Source organism: Gymnoscopelus microlampas (assembly GCF_963454915.1).
Source record: "Gymnoscopelus microlampas genome assembly, chromosome: 19".
NCBI lineage: Eukaryota > Metazoa > Chordata > Actinopteri > Myctophiformes > Myctophidae > Gymnoscopelus > Gymnoscopelus microlampas.
In genome coordinates this window covers 7,674,761-7,680,293 of record NC_139956.1, presented here as the reverse complement: position 1 = coordinate 7,680,293, position 5,533 = coordinate 7,674,761, and positions in this window count along the sequence as shown.

The window sequence follows — 5,533 nt, the reverse complement described above, 5'->3', positions numbered from 1 at the left end:
TCTTGTTCTGGTAAAGGTTAACAGAGTATTGGGTAAAAGGTTGGAGGCTGTGTGAGGTTGGCTGCTATCTTTGCCGTTGAAAAGCACCTGATACCTCCCATGGGTTAGGGTACAGTTGCCCGTCGACACGGCTGGAAGCCATCAGTATTGGGTGGGGGGCGGTAAGGGGGGGAGGACCCGGGAGACGGGTTTGGAATCCTGGCCTGGTACAATGGAGTCAGGAGGAGGAGGCAGGGGGATTTGAACCAGAGTTTCTCTGGAAAAACAGACGTTAGACAGGGAGGGAGGTGGAAGAAGAGAGAGGGAGAGAAAGAGGGAGGGAGAGGGAGAAAATGGAAACCACTGAGTGAGTGAGCCCACGGCAAGACAGAGGTCTAGAGATTTAGAGACAAGACAAGACAATTGAGAGAGGTGATGAGAAAGACAGACATGCACAGGGAGACAGAGACTGACTCTCTCACTTGGGGTTATTATAAGGGGGGGAAGAGATATAATGTATAGAGACATTTTTGTCTCCGCCAGGCCGAAAGGCATGGCGAGAGAGTATGTTTTACCCTCCGTCCGTCCGTCTGTCCGTCCGTCCCTCCGTTTGTGTGTCCTGTCCGTGTGTTACCAGCTAATCTCCGGCACCGTTGGCCCGGTCGCTCCGAAACTGTGCACACACACTCCCTGGATGCCAATTCAGAACCTCTGCCTCAAATGTTTCACATGGGCCTGTTATAGCGCCACCTGGAGGCCGATTTGTGCAAAACCCATTTCTTTATATTACTCCTACAGATTTTATCCAAACGTCATGCAAAACGGTACACAGTATCTCTATAGTCATGTGATCAACAGGGATCTGTCTGATTTCCCATATTCCATCCTCATTGGCTAAAGTTGGCTTCCAAAATGTGTAGGATTGGTCCGTTTTGAACAAAATGACTCAAATCATGAACGCAGCTTGCGATTTCCGTGAAATTTCACAAACACATTCCCACTAGGCCAAGGAAGAAATGCCACCCTTTTTCACATTAGCCTGTTATAGCGCCACCAGCAGGTCTGATTTAGCAAAACACATGTTTGGAACAAAATGCCTCAAATCATGAATGCAGTGTCCGATTGCCTTGAACGACCTAAGAATAAATGGCACCCTTTTCACATTGGCCTATTAGAGCGCCACCAGGAGGCCACAATAACCTACCTGACCTGGCGGAGACCTGTGCTCCGAGGAGCACTTTTTCTAGTTTTTTTCTTTTATCGCGATTGCATTGGAAACGTTACTCAACTATTCTTGCCAACAAAGCTTGTCGAGTTGAATTCACAGAAAAAAGGAGAAACCGAGAGGAGAGACAACTGCTCCTGTATAGCCAATTATGTACAGAACATGGCTTTATAATGATGTTTATTAATTTGCTCTGTCCCTATATAAGCAACCTAATAAATACACATGAAGACATTTATGATACGAGAAATGTAGCAACCAGTTGGCATGTATGAAGCGAAGTAGAGGCTGGGAGAGAATGGCATTCCCCGCAATGTGGCAGAACACAGATATCTCCCTCTGGGCTGTAAGGGAATCACCTTGCGGTTCAACTGGTAGCCAGCTACGCTGTTAGCAGGAATCTCATTTGGGACAGCAAGCATTTCTGTCACTTTTTCAGCATAGCACCTGTTAATGACAACATGTGGCATATGGCAAAATGTTAGCTGTTGTGCTGGAAGGCAATCCATATATATACAGTGTTTATATACTGTACCCCCAAAAGCGAGTATTTTTGTTGTTGTACAGCATTACAGTAGGTTGGGAGATAAGAGGGGAGAGAGTGAACTCTCCGAGCGCAACCAAGCATAAAATGACTCGACAGCGCATTGCTCCGACATTAAACAGTAAACCCGAACCAAACCCGCACCCTAACCCTAACCGCACGCGGATGCCACATAGTCGGAGAAAAGGTCTGTCGGATTAACGCATGCCTCCCCTTAGATCTACTGGATCTCTACACCAGATTAGTTCAGTAGCTCAGGTCTCTACAGAGTTTGAAATCACACTAGGACTAGTGGAGAAGAGATCCAGTAGATCTAAGACAAGTCATTTTATGCTTGGTTGCGCTCGGATGTTGCGCTCTGTAAGCGTTGTGAGCTTGTAGATCATATTTTGCCAGGCCCTATAAGCTCACATGGGCCTTCTTCCAGACACTTAGCGAGGCACTTGATTGGGCTAGCCTGCTTAACTGCTCAACTCCTTTAAGCCTGCTGCTTTAAACACAAATATACAAATACCACGAAATACAGACTACTGCTTAAAGCACTAATATACTTAAGCACTTAAAGTACAACTAATAGCAACCTGCTGAATAGGAAAATCCTATACTTACACTACAACAGATGAGTTCAGTAGCTCAGGTCTCTACAGAGTTTGAAAGCACACTAGGACTAGTGGAGAAGTGTAAGTATAGGATTTTCTTATACAACAGGTTGCGATTAGTTGTACTTTAAGTGCTTAAGTATATTAGTGCTTTAAGCAGTAGGCTGTTGTTAGTTTGTATTAGTTGTATTTGTATTAGTATGTATGTTTGAAGCCGTAGGCTTAAAGCAGTTGAGCGGTTAAGCAGGCTAGCCCAATCAATTTTCAGGCGAGGAATCTGGGTGTGACCCTGGGCGACCGACTGTCGTTCTCGGCAAACATCGCATCAGTGACGCGGTCCTGCAGATTCCTCCTCTACGACATCAGGAGGATTCGCCCCTTCCTCACTGAGAAGGCAGCGCAGGTGCTCATCCAGGCTCTCGTCATCTCCCGCCTGGACTACTGCAACTCCCTCCTTGCTGGTGCCCCGGCGTCTGCCATCAGACCTCTGGAGCTTGTTCAGAAAGCTGCGGCTCGTCTGGTGTTCAACCGCCCCAAGTTCTCCCACACAACTCCCCTTCTCCGTTCTCTACACTGGCTCCCCGTAGCGTCTCGCATCCAGTTTAAAACCATGGTGCTAGCCTATAGGGCAGTGAAAGGAACAGCTCCTTCTTACCTCCGGGCTATGGTCGAGGCTTATACACCCCTGCCCGACCACTTTGGTCTGCCGCCTCAGGGCGACTGGTTTCCCTGTCGCTCATTGGTCCTTCTGGCCGATCTACGCGGTCGCGGATTCTTTCTGTTCTGGCCCCACAGTGGTGGAATGAACTCCCCACTGATGTCGGGACAGCAGAGTCACTGCCCAATCTGTACTCTAAAGCAGTGGTTCTCACCCAGTGGTCCGGTGACCACCAGTGGGCCTTGGGGCGGGTACCAGGGGGTCCCCAGCAAAATTAGTTAATATAGCGTCACAATAATTTTAACCACTTAGCTTAGGCTATTCAAAAATAGCAGATCTTGAAAATGTGTGCATATATTTGAATATATATATCTTTAAAAGCAAACATTTTAAACTCAAGTCTTTGCTTCTGGGGGTCTCTGGAACAAAACATTTTCAGATGGGGGTCCACGGCCAAATGTATATCAATTTAGGGGTCCTTGGCATAAAAAACGTTGAAAACCACTGGTCTTAAGAGTGTCATTGTGTGCTCTCTGCCCGTAAACACGGGGCTACCAAGTGTCGCGCCACGCCCCCCCCCCCCCCCCCCCCCCCTTGCTGACGTCAGTCAACGTGCCACTCACATAGATGGCCTATTTCCGCCGGCAAAGAGATGTAGTGTGGAACAGAACCATTCAAGGAGAGTTACGCCACCTTCCGTCCACTTCTTCGGGCCCGGTCTTCTACATAGCTTTCTATTGGCGAATAGTGACAAAGGCCTAAACCGGAAGTTTACGGAATGCATTGGAGTCTATGGGCGTTTGTCACTATTTCCAGTTTACATGAACCACGTGACCGACGCTGTTTCTGCCCCCTCAGTGGCGGACCTCTCTAAATATAAGGCTCTGGTGTGGAGAAGTGTTGATTTTGACAGCAAAGTATGATTTAGTTTTAGTCATAGTCTTTTGAATAAAATACCATTTAGTTTTAGTCATATTTTAGTCATCTGAAATGTTTTAGTTTTTGTCTAGTTTTAGTCGACTAAATATCATAAGATTATACAGTTGATTTAGTCAACTAAAAGTATTTTGGCGGTGCCTTGATGGTCGGCTGATTTTACGCTTGGTTACAGGCTGAACATAGCCTATCTACAAGCTCACAACTCTCACAGAGCGAGCGCAACCAAGCATAAAATGACTTGTCTTAGATCTACTGGATCTCTTCTCCGCTATAGTCCTAGTGTGCTTTCAAACTCTGTAAAGACCTGAGCTACTGAACTCATCTGGTGTAGTGTAAGTATAGGATTTTCGTATTTAACAGGTTGCTATTAGTTGTACTTTAAGTGCTTAAGTACAGAGGATAGGATTTTTTTATTTAACAGGTTCCTATTAGTTGTACTTTAAGTGCTTAAGTATATTAGTGCTTTAAGCAGTAGGCTGTTGTTAGTTTGTATTATTTGTAGGTATAGGCTTAAAGCAGTTGAGCAGTTAAGCAGGCTAGCCCAATCAAGTTTCAGTTCGAGGAATCTGGGTGTGACGCTGGACGACCGACTGTCGTTCTCGGCAAACATTGCATCAGTGACGCGGTCCTGTAGATTCCCTTCCTCACTGAGAAGGCAGCGCAGGTGCTCATCCAGGCTCTTGTCATCTCCCGCCAGGAACAGCTCCTTCTTACCTCCGGGCTATGGTCGAGGCTTACACCCCTGCCCGACCACTTCTGTCTGCCACCTCGGGGCGACTGGTTTCCCCGTCGCTCAGTGGTCCTTCTGGCCGATCTACGCGGTCACAGCTTTTTTCTGTTCTGGCCCCACAGTGGTGGAATGAACTCCCCACTGATGTCAGGACAGCAGAGTCACTGCCCATCTTTCGCCGCAGGCTGAAAACCCACCTCTTCAGGAAACACTACCGTGACCCTGCCGCTTAGCCTTGCCTACTTGTTGTCAATTATTTGTACGAGCTCTTGTACAAAAGTATTGGAATCAAAATGTACTTAAAGTACCAAAAGTAAAAGTACTAAATTGTTTGAAAATAGCCGATCTACAAGCTCAAAGCGCGTTGCGATGCGACGCGTTGTGAGCTTGTAGATCTGCTATTTTCAAATAGCCTATGTGTAGAATAGGGCTAAAGTGGTTAATGTATGTTTTATAGTGTAATAATTTATATCTGCAAAGTAACTAGTAACTAAGGGTTTCAAATAATTGTAGTGGAGTAAAAGTACAATATTTGCCTCTGAGATGGAGTGGAGTAGAAGTAAAAGTATTGCAAATTGGAAATACTCTAGTAAAGTAAAAATAACTCAAAATTGTACTTAGGTACATGTACTTAGTTACTTTCCACCACTGAGGGTTTAGCAGTGCGGCTGCCACACATGCTCCTCTAGTCTAATGAGTGCTTAGAACCACAAGTGGATGCCTTGGGGAGAAGAAAAATCTTAATATCATTCTTGGATGGGAAGCGGTGCAACGATTCATGGAATGATTGGAAGCAGGGGAGATCCTTTGGCGGTGGCTCACTGTGTAAAAAACATTTAAAAGAAAACCCTGCGTGACC